Source organism: Salvelinus sp. IW2-2015, linkage group LG32 (assembly GCF_002910315.2).
Source record: "Salvelinus sp. IW2-2015 linkage group LG32, ASM291031v2, whole genome shotgun sequence".
Taxonomy (NCBI): Eukaryota; Metazoa; Chordata; class Actinopteri; order Salmoniformes; family Salmonidae; genus Salvelinus; species Salvelinus sp. IW2-2015.
Window position 1 is genome coordinate 4,874,072 of NC_036871.1, and position 12,245 is coordinate 4,886,316.

The 12,245-nt window shown below is 43.7% G+C and overlaps 1 long non-coding RNA gene across 1 annotated transcript in view; it reads right to left on the reverse strand.

Moving 5' to 3' along the window:
- Positions 1-10,425, reverse strand: part of LOC111957258 (uncharacterized) — a 31,907-nt gene extending 21,482 nt beyond the window's left edge. Inside the window, exon 1 of the long non-coding RNA XR_002876352.1 lies at positions 10,257-10,425. This is a non-coding gene — a long non-coding RNA (uncharacterized lncRNA). The remainder of the gene's footprint in view (positions 1-10,256) is intronic.
- Positions 10,426-12,245: the final 1,820 nt, after the last annotated feature.

The following is a 12,245-nucleotide window of genomic DNA, read 5'->3' on the forward strand; positions in this document are numbered from 1 at the left end:
CAGGTCTATGCCAACAGTTGAACTTCTAATTTAAAAATTAATCTTGAACTATAGGGGGTGCTGTTCCGCATTAGCATATTTGGGTCTCCAATTAAAACTGCTCGTGCTAAATTCTTGATCGTACAATATGCATATTATTGTTATTATTGGTAGAAAACCTTTCTAGTTTCTATAGCCGTTGGAATTTTGTCTCTGAGTGGTACAGAACAATATCTACAGCACTTTTCATGACAGGGGTCAGATTTCAGAAATTTTTACCCCTGATCTGGAGTCTGTTTTTAAGGCGACAGTGAATGCTATGAAGAAACCGACACTGCCTACGTCTTCTCTGGGTGTCTGTACGTCATCACGTTTTGAATGGGTCATTGCACAATCACAGCCACTATAAAACAAGAAAACGTAGAAGTACCGCTCTCTTCCTGCATGCGTCGTGCGCAAGTGGGCATCAGCCTGCCTCCTTCCAATCGTTGTTTAGAGAGTGATATTTCTCCGGTCATGTTTTTAGTCGTTATGTTGTTAAAAACATTAAATGTAGTTAATTTGAACCGTTTTATAGCAATTTATATCCGTTAGTGCGATTTTGAGGAATTCTTTGTTGTGCCATCTGAAACTTTGGACACGTTTTGGGGTCCGTTCGACGTTAGTGGATATTTCGAAGGACAGAGGACATCTATCGACCAAAAGAAGATTACACAATAGAAAGGATACATTGCCAAGAATCTGATGGAAGAACAGCTCAAAGTAAGCAATATTAATATGATAAATCGTTGTTCTGTCGAAATATTTTAAACGCATATTTCGCCATTTTGTTTGTTATCGCGTCACTTGGCGAACCCTGTATTGAAAAGTAAGGATAATTTAAAAAATGTAAGTCAGCGTTGCATTAAGAACTAATTGTCTTTCGATTCCTGTCAACCTGTATTTTTAGTCAAGTATATGATTAGCTTTCGATTAACTAGATCACTCTGAAAGCTGACGTCCTCATTTTGATGCTTGAGTTGCTACTATTTTCATTGTATAACCCAGGTTTTGTATGGCTAAATATGCACATTTTCGAACAAACTGTATATGTATGTTGTAAAATGATGTTACAGGAGTGTCATCGGAAGAAAATTGAGAAGTTAGTGAAAATTAATATATTTTGGCGGTGATTACGTTTCGCTCTTTGGCTGGAATCGATGCTCTGGTAACGTTTTCACATGTGGTATGCTAACTTATCGATTTATTGTGTTTTCGCTGTAAACGCTTAGAAAATCTGATATTGTCTGGAATCACAAGATCTGGGTCTTTCCATGGCTATGCTTTGTCTATTCTTATGAAATTGTTTATTAAGAGTAATTGGTCATACACGTTGCTCTCTATAGTAATTCTAGTCGTCTTGTGATGGTCGGTGCAATTGTAAACTGTGATTTCTACCTGAAATATGCACTTTTTTCTAACAAACCTATCCTATACATAAATATGTTATCAGACTGTCATCTGAAGAGGTTTTTCTTGTTAGTGGCTATCAATATCTTAGTTTAGCCGAATTGGTGATAGCACCGGAAGTAGTAAGAAACTGATGGAGTTAGAAAAGTGGTGTATTTTGCTAACGTGTTTAGCTAATAGATTACATATTTTGTCTTCCCTGTAAAACATTTTAAAAATCTGAAATGGTGGCTTTATTCACAAGATCTGTATCTTTCATCTGGTGTCTTGGACTTGTGATTTAATGATATTTAGATGCTACTATCTACTTGTGAAGCTATGCTAGCTATGCTAATCAGTGTGTGGGGGTTGGGGGTGATCCCGGACCCGGGGTAGAGGCTCGTTAGAGGTTAATCTCTCCAGAAATAAGTCTCTCACTGTTGCCGCCTGCTACCGACCCCCCTCAGCTCCCAGCTGTGCCCTGGCACCATCTGTGAATTGATCGCTCCCCATCTAGCTTCAGAGTTTGTTCTGTTAGGTGACCTAACTGGGATATGCTTAACACCCGGCAGTCCTACAATCCAAGCTTGATCGCCTCAATCTCACACAAATCATCAAGGAACCCACCAGGTACAACCCTAAATCCGTAAACATGGGCACCCTATAAGACATTATCCTGACCAACCTGCCTCCAAATACACCTCTGCTGTCTTCAATCAAGATCTCAGCGATCACTGCCTCATTGCCTGTATCGCCACGGGTCCGCGGTCAAACGAACCCCTCATCACTGTCAAACGCTCCCTAAAACACTTCTGCGAGCAGGCCTTTCTAATCGACCTGGCCCGGGTACCCTGGAAGGATATTGACCTCATCCCGTCAGTTGAGGATGCCTGGTCATTCTTTAAAAGTTACTTCCTCACCATATTAGACAAGCATGCTCCGTTCAAAAAATGCAGAACAAGAACAGATATAGCCCTTGTTCACTCAGACCTGACTGCCTCGACCGCCACAAAAACATCCTGTGGCGAACTGCAATAGCATCGAAGAGCCCCCGCGATATGCAACTGTTCAGGGAAGTCAGGAACCAATACACGCAGTCAGTCAGGAAAGCAAAGGCCAGCTTTTTCAAGCAGAAATTTGCATCCTGTAGCTCTAACTCCAAAAAGTTCTGGATACTGTAAAGTCCATGGAGAACAAGAGCACCTCCTCCAGCTGCCCACTGCACTGGGCTAGGTAACACGGTCACCACCGTAAATCCGTGTAATCGAAGACTTCAACAAGCATTTCAATGCTGGCATGCTTCCTCCTGGCGACTCCAACCTGGCCAACAGCCCGCCCCCCCCGCTGCTACTCGCCCAAGCCTCCCCAGCTTCTCCTTTACCCAAATCCAGATAGCAGATGTTCTGAAAGAGCACTGGAAACCTGGACCCATACAAATCAGCTGGGCTTGACAATCTGGACCCCCTATTTCTGAAACTGTCCGCCGCAATTGTCGCACCCCTATTACACCCTGTTCAACCTCTCCTTCGTATCATCTGAGATCCCCAGGATTGGAAAGCTGCCGCGGTCATCCCCCTCTTCAAAGGGGGAGACACCCTGGACCCAAACTGTTACAGACCTATATCCATCTGCCTGCCTATCTAAGGTCTTCGAAAGCCAAGTCAACAAACAGATCACTGACCATCTCGAATCCCACCGTACCTTCTCCGCTGTGCAATCCGGTTTCCGAGCCGGTCACGGGTGCACCTCAGCACGCTCAAGGTACTAAACGATATCATAACCGCCATCGATAAAAGACATTACTGTGCAGCCGTCTTCATCGACCTGGCAAGGCTTTCGACTCTGTCAATCACCATATTCTTATCGGCAGACTCAGTAGCCTCGGTTTTTCTAATGACTGCCTTGCCTGGTTCACCACTACTTTGCAGACAGAGTTCAGTGTGTCAAATCGGAGGGATGTTGTCCGTCCTCTGGCAGTCTCTATGGGGGTACACAGGGTTCAATTCTCGGGCGACTCTTTTCTCTGTATACATCAATGATGTTGCTCTTGCTGCTGGCGATTCCCTGATCCCACCTCTACAGACGACACCATTCTATATACTTCCGGCCCTTCCTTGGACACTGTGCTATCTAACCTCCAAACGAGCTTCAATGCCATACAACACTCCTTCCGTGGCCTCCAACTGCTCTTAAACGCTAGTAAAACAAATGCATGCTTTTCAACCGTTCGCTGCCTGCACCCGCACGCCCGACTAGCATCACCACTGGACGGTTCCGACTAGAATATGTGGACATCTATAAGTACCTAGGTGTCTGGCTAGACTGCAAACTCTCCTTCCAGACTCATATCAAACATCTCCAATCCAAAATCAAATCAAGAATCGGCTTTCTATTCGCCAACAAAGCCTCCTTCACTCACGCCGCCAAACTTACCCTAGTAAAACTGACTATCCTACCGATCCTCGACTTCGGCGATGTCATCTACAAAATAGCTTCCAATACTCTACTCAGCAAACTGGATGCGTTTATCACAGTGCCATTCGTTGTTTACTAAAGCACCTTATACGACCCACCACTGCGACCTGTATGCCCTAGTCGGCTGGCCCTCGCTACATGTTCGTCGTCAGACCCACTGGCTCCAGGTCATCTACAAGGCTATGCTAGGTAAAGTGCCGCCTTATCTCAGTTCACTGGTCACGATGGCTACACCCACCCGCAGCACGCGCTCCAGCAGGTGTATCTCACTGATCATCCCTAAAGCCAAAACCTCATTTGGAGCCTTTCCTTCCAGTTCTCTGCTGCCTGCGACTGGAACGAATTGCAAAAATCTCTGAAGTTGAGACTTTTATCTCCCTCAACAACTTTAAAATCTGCTATCCGAGCAGCTAACCGATCGCTGCAGCTGTACATAGTCCATCTGTAAACTACCCACCCAATTTACTACCTCACCCCCATACTGCTTTTATTTATTTACTTTCTGCTCTTTTGCACACCAGTATCTCCTTTGCACATGATCATCTGATGATTTATCACTCCAGTGTTAATCTACTAAATTGTAATTATTCGATTCATTGCCTACCTCATGCCTTTTGCACACATTGTATATAGATTCTCTTTTTTTTCTTTTCTACCATGTTATTGACTTGTTTATTGTTTACTCCATGTGTAACTCTGTGTTGTCTGTTCACACTGCTATGCTTTATCTTGGCCAGGTCGCAGTTGCAAATGAGAACTTGTTCTCAACTAGCCTACCTGGTTAAAATAAGGTGAAATAAAAAAAAAAAAAAAAAAAAAAAGTAACAGTCAGTATCTGTGTGGCACCAGCTGCATTAAGTACTGCAGTGCATCTCCTCCTCATGGATTGCACCAGATGTACCAGTTATTGCTGTGAGATGTTACCACTCTTCCACCAAGGCACCTGCAAGTTCCAATTCTGGGGGAATGGCCCTAGCCCTCACCCTCCGATCCAACAGGTCCCAGACATGCTCAATAGGATTGAAGTCCGGGCTCTTCACTGGCATGGCAGAACACTGACATTCCTGTCTTGCAGGAAATCACGCACAGAACGAGCAGTATGGCTGGTGGCATTGTCATGCTGGAGGGTCATGTCAGGATGAGCCTGCAGGAAGGGTACCACATGAGGGAGGAGGATGTCTTCCCTGTAACGAATAGCGTTGAATTGCCTGCAATGACAACAAGCTCAGTCCGATGATGCTGTGATACACCGCCCAGACCATGATAGACCCTCCACCTCCAAATCGATCCCGTCCAGAGTACAGGCCTGGTGTATGCTAATTTTTTCGACGATAAACGTGAATCCGACCATCACCCTGGTGAGAACAAAACCGGACTTGTCAGTGAAGAGCACTTTTTACCAGTCCTGTCTGGTCCAGCGACTGTGGGTTTGTGCCCATAGGTGACGTTGTTGCCGGTGATGTCTGGTGAGGACCTGCCTTACAACAGGCCTACAACCCTCAGTCCAGCCTCTCTCAACCTATTGCGGACAGTCTGAGCACAGTTGGAGGATTGTGCATTCCTGGTGTAATTGGGGCAGTAGTGTGTTGCCATCCTGTACCTGTCCCGCAGGTGTGATGTTCGGATGTACCGATCCTGTGCAGATGTTGTTACACGTGTCTGCCACTGCGAGGCAGATCAGCTGTCCGTCCTGTCTCCCTGTAGCGCTGTCTTAGGCATCTCACAGTACGGACATTGCAATTTATTGCCCTGGCCACATCTGCAGTCTCATGCCTCCTTGCAGCATGCCTAAGGCACGTTCCAGCGATGAGCAGGGACCTGGCATCTTTCTTTTGCTGTTTTTCAGAGTCAGTGGAAAGGCTCTTTAGTGTCCTAAGTTTTCATAACTTTGACCTTAATTGCCTACCGTCTGTCAGCTGTTAGTGTCTTAACGACCGTTCCACAAGGCTGCATGTTCATTAATTGTTTATGGTTCATTGAAAAAGCATGGGAAACAGTGTTTAAACCCTTTGCAATGAAGATCTGTGAAGTTATTTGGATTTTTACAAATTATCATTGAAAGACAGGGTCCTGAAAAGGGACGTTTCTTTTTTTGCTGAGTTTACTTTGGGATTTTGGCAATGAAGCCCTTATCTACTTCCCCAGAGTCAGATGAACTCATGGATACCATTTGTATGACTCCCGTATGAAGGAAGTTAGAGGGAGTTTACTAGCATTAGCGCGATGACTGGAAGTCTATGTTATCTACTAGCATGCTAGCAGTTACCATAGACTTCCAGTTGTTGTGCTAACACTAATTAGCAATTGCACTAACGCTAGTTAGCAACTTCCTTCAAACTGCAAGCAGAGACATAAAAAGTATATTCACGAGTTAATTCGGCTCTGGGGAAGTAGATAAAGAGCTTCATTGCCAAAATCCTGAAGTATCCTTTTGTCTTTTTCCGCTCAAGTTCCCAAAAGCATTCGGGATGAAGTTGGTGAAGAGCAACTGTAGAAACGTGCAGTCGACTGCAGTCAAAACTTCATGACCTTTGATCACATAATTTTTGTAAGTTCATGCAGTCGGACAACTTTTATCCCCATAATACAAAACACCTTGATTTGACAAAAGTTATCCGCTAAAATGTGCCCATCGACTTCCACAAACATATAGTACGCAGACGCAAGCACACCCACACACAGTGAGTGAAAACACACCCCAACTACATGCACAAAATCCTCATGGAAACCTCCTATGTTTTTTTAAATAAACATATTTCCAGCAGTTTCTATATGATTCAGACAGCGAATAAATTATTCACATACACTACCCCCAAAACACATTCACCCTGAACACACTCACTTCCTGCACAGTCCAAGCCCATAACCCACATAGACAAGAGTTCAAATGAGTGCTAACCCCCTCCCCCTCCCCAATGCTTCAGCCCTAAGGCAGAGTCAACATTACTTCCTGTTAGTCAGCTCTTTCTTGGCCGGGCAGACTGTCATTGTTTCCAGGTCGGAATCATGGTGAATGTCACACAGCGCACCGACAGCTGATCTCTCCCCTGGGGTCAGAGACGTCCTCCAGAGATTTGTAAAAACTTTTTTGGACACAACATCAAACTTCAAGGAGTAGGGCATTCAAGGAGTTGGTCTGACGGTAATCTTTGATGTCATCGGCCTACCCCCTTTCTAAAGGAACAATAAAGGAGCAATAAAAAACAAAAGAGGAAAGGTCCACCCCACCCATTTGTGCTAACTCATTACATACCTGGACCTCCTATTGCCATGTGCCTTTTGTTAAGCAAATCAGGTGTTAAATTAGGGGAAAAGGAGACTGGAGTTCCACTTTAAGYTCAGAAAACATATGACATTTAAATTCAGCATTCAGGGAATGTTGAGTCTTGCTGTCCTAACAGTGAACACATAGATATGGGATCACACATTACAAGATTCTGGGACTGAGACAAACATAATCCTCAGGCGCTGGGGGTCCCAAATACATAACATAACTTAACAGCAGAAAAATATATTTAGCCTATATATACAGTACCAGTCAAAAGTTTGGACACAACTACTCATTCAAGGGTTTTTCTTTATTTGTACTATTTTCTACATTGTAGAATAATCGTGAAGACATCAAAACTATGAAATAACACATGGAATCATGTAGTAACCAAAAACGTGTTAATCAAATCAAGATATATTTCWTGTTTGAGATTCTTCAAAGTAGCCACCCTTTGCCTTGATGAGAGCTTTGCACACTCTTGGCATTCTCTCAACCAGCTTCATGAGGTAATCACCTGGAATGCATTTCAATTAACAGGTGTGCCTTGTTAAAAGTTCATTTCTGGAATTTCTTTCCTTCTTAATGCGRTTGAGCCAATCAGTTGTGTTGTGATAAGGTAGGGGTGGTATACGGAATATAGTCATATTTGGTAATAGACCAAGTCCATATTATGGCAATGTCATGACGTTGCCCTGTTGGGGGAGGTTTATGACCCCCATGAAWACTTTTCCCCCTTTTCTCTCCACTCTGCAGAATGGTCTCTTGGAAAGCCCCTTGTTAACATAGAGAGAGTATGGTGACATAAAATGGTTGGTAAAATAATACTATTTCTGTAATCCAACCAGTTGAAAGTGTCCGTTGGTACTTAAAGAATATGATGTCAGATCAGTTGTTGTCCGGGACATTATATCTGATGATAGGACGACATAAATTGTATCTTGGAACGTCTACACATTCTAGTTAACAGATTCACATGGAARTGATGTGCAATTTTAATGTTGAATATGAAACTATTTGTGAAAAGATTAAATGTCATTTTAGCTTCTAAATGAGAGAATTGTTTTCATAAGTAAACTATGCTCACTCTGTGGCCACGCCCAYGTGGGACGGACWTMGGTTGAGAGGAGAGAAACACACCGTTCTCTTCTCCAGTATAAAAGCCACCGTGACCCAATTCACGTCAAACTAAGCAAACCCCAGCGTGAACTGTGGTTGCAAATGGTTGAATATCCACTCTACATAACGAAATTTACATGAAACCAGATAACGTGYAGGTGACGCTCACCACACTGGAAAGATGAATTTCTACTAGACTAGTCAGAATACAGCGCGAGCTGATTATGGCAAAATTGAAGTCTTACTCACTAAAGAAGAAGTGATACATCCTGTGTATATGTAATTCTGTGTGATTATTTAGGTATTTAGTAAATAAATAATTAAGCACATTTTTGTATTGCTGATTCAACTTGTTAGCCAGGTTCGTGAAGATAACCAATAATTTTACGACATTCAGATGAGACTGATATTAAGTAAAGAATAATGAATGACTGATTGACTGCTATTGATATAAAAGATCTTCAGATCTTTAAGAGTGGATTCGGGAGATAGCCGCTCTATATAAACTAATGCTTCCATGGTGCCACGGATTCCTAATGAGTAGTTATTYCCAGATTAATTTAATCAAATCATTTATGTTAAGTAATCGATTTGAAAATAGCATGTCATCTCATTTAACCATACTAGAGACACGACAGCAAGAACAGRTCAAATACACAAAGAGAAACGACAGTCCATCATTACTTTAACCTCTATGGGATCGGTGTCCCCCCAGGGGACGGTTGAGCTAACGTTGGCTAATGGTTCAACATTGGGAGCAATTTCCAAATGCCTGAAGGTACCACGTTCATCTGTACAAACAATAGTACGCAAGTTTAAACACCATGGGACCATGCAGCCGTCATACCGCTCAGAAAGGAGACGCGTTCTGTCTCCTAGAGATCAACGTACTTTGGTGCGAAAAGTGCAAATCAATCGCAGAACAACAGCAAAGGACCTTGTGAAGATGCTGGAGGAAACAGGTACAAAAGTATCTATATCCACAGTAAAACGAGTCCTATATTGACATAACCTGAAGCCGCTCAGCAAGGAAGAAGCCACTGCTCCAAAACCGCCATAAAAAAGCCAGACTACGATTTGCAACTGCACATGGGGACAAAGATCGTACTTTTTGGAGAAATGTCCTCTGGTCTGATGAAACAAAAATATAACTGTTTGGCCATAATGACCATCGTTATGTTTGGAGAAAAAGGGGGAGGCTTGCAAGCCAAATAACCACCATCCCAACCGTGAAGCACGGGGGTGGCATGTTGTGGGGGTGCTTTGCTGCAGAAGAGACTGGTGCACTTCACAAAATAGATTGCATCATGAGGCAGGAAAATTATGTGGATATATTGATGCAACTTCTCAAGACATCAGTCAGGAAGTGAAAGCTTAGTCACAAATGGGTCTTCCAAATGGACGATGACCCCAAGCATACTTTCAAAGTTTTGGCAACATGGCTTAAGGACAACAAAGTCAAGGTATTGGAGTGGCCATTACAAAGCCCTGTCCTCAATCCTATAGAAAATTTGTAGGTAGAACTGAAAAAYCYTGTGCGAGCAAGGAGGCCTACAAACCTGACTTAGTTACACCAGCTCTGTCAGGGAGAATGGGCCAAAATTCACCCAACTTAATGTGGGAAGCTTGTGGAAMGCTACCCYAAACGTTTGACCCAAGTTAAACAATTTAAAGGTAATGCCACCAAATACTAATTGAGTGAATGTAAACTTCTGACCCGCTGAGAATGGYATGAAAGAAATAAAAGCTGAAATGAATCATTCTCTCTACTATTATTCTGACATCTCACATTCTTAAAATAAAGTGGTGATCCTAACTGACCTAAATACAGGGAATTTTACTAGGATTAAATGTCAGGAATTGTGAAAAACTGAGTTTAAATGTATTTGGCTACGGTGTATGTAAACTTCCGACTTCAACTGTATATATATTTGGTGTGTATGTCTAGCTATCTATCTTTGTCCTTAAAGGAGGAAATGTTGCTTACTTTTTGAAATCCAAGCTGTAATGCATCCTGATGTCTTTGCTTGCTGGTTCAATCAGACCCCCAAGAGACAACTGCAGGGTCTTGACAGGTCTGCCCTGGGCTAAGTGCTTGAGTTGTGGGGCAGCAATTTTCTCCTCAGATTCCTGAAGGAGTACAGCCCGACTACACGTACCTCTGGAWAATACAGAGCTAACATTAGGCTATAACTGGCAATGCAAATTACTTTCTGAGATATTATTATTATTACTACACAGATCATACACATGATGTTAGCTGGCTAGCCAGCCATCTAACGTCAGCTAGCTAACAGTACGCTTTAACTTGTGGTATTTTGTTGAGACATGTAGCTAGCTAGCTAGCTAGCTAAACAATGAACTATAATCCCAATCCATACAGTAATAGCAATAGAAGCCGATTGTCATAGCTAGCTGAAGTTAACCAAATAGGTTCAGTGTTAGCTTGTTAGCTAGWTAACATTAGGCTATAACTACCAATGCATTTGGCTTTCTGAGATAATTTTAATACACAGATCAGACACGTAATGTTATCTAGCGAGCCAGCCACCTAAAGTCAGATAGCTAGCTAACAGTAAGCTTTAACTTGAATTGAAAACAACTTTCTGACAAAATTAGAAACGTATAATATCTGAAACTGTAGCTAGACTACCCCCATTTCTCCCTCACCCTAATCCAGATAGCTGATGTTCTGAAAGAGCTGCACCCTGGACCCCTACAAATCAGCAGGGCTAGACKATCTGGACCCTCTCTTTCTAAAATTGTCAGCTGAAATTGTTGCAACCCCTATTACTAGCCTGTTCAACCTCTTTTTCGTATCATCTGAGAWCCCCAAAGATTGGAAWGCTGCTGCGGTCGTCCCCCTCTTCAAAGGGGGAGACAATCTAGACCCAAACTGCTACAGACCTAAATCTATCCTACCCTGCCTTTCTAAAGTCTTCGAAAGCCAAGTTAACAAACAGATCACCGACCATTTCGAATCCCACCGTACCTTCTCCGCTTTGCAATCTGGTTTCTGAGCTGGTCATGGCTGCACCTCAGCCACGCTCAAGGTCCAAAACGATATCATAACCACCATTGATAAAAGACATTGCTGTGCAGCTGTATTCATCGACCTGGCCAAGCCTTTCGACTCTGTCAATCACCACATTCTTTTCGGCAGACTTAACAGCCTTGGTTCCTTAAATGACTGCCTCGCCTGGTTCACCAACTACTTCTCTGACAGAGTTGAGACTGCCACCTGCCACCATTGAGACTGCCACCTCTGGCAGTCTCAATGGGTGTGCCACAGGGTTCATTTCTCGGGCTGACTCTTTCTCTGTATACATCAATGATGTCGCACTTGCTGCTGGTGATTCTCTGATCCACCTCTACGCAGACAACACCATTCTGTATACTTCTGGCCCTTCTTTGGACACTGTGTTAACAGTCAGTGGCCTTATCATTACGCATTCCTCTAGTCCCTTTACAACCCCCTATCCCAGTCTTTGCCCTAGACAACCGTCCCATAGGAACAGGACTGGTGCACCAGACCACGATTCCCATTTCRCTCACAGTTATTCCCAACCACTATGAACGCATCACTTTCCTCATCTTAGACTCTCCTGTACACCCTGTAGTTTTAGGTTTCCCCTGACAACAGTTGCATAACCCCAGTATATCGTGGACAGAGAGGAGGTTGTTGGGTTGGTCGCAGGAGTGTCAGGGGAGGTGTCAATCTGTACCACCTCCATGGAAAGTCCAGACCAGGCCGCCCTATCCTGGAGGAGTACTGGGACCTACAGGTGGCCTTTTCGAAGACTTGTGCCATGTGCCTGTCCCCTCATCGCCCATGGGACTGCACTCGACTTTCTGTCTGGTTCTACCCTCCCGCGGMGGCACATCTACCCTCTCTCGCATGGAGAAATCGAAACCATGGAGGCCTACGTCCCAGGAGGCGCTGGCCAAAGGACTCATCTGTCCGTCCACCTCTCCG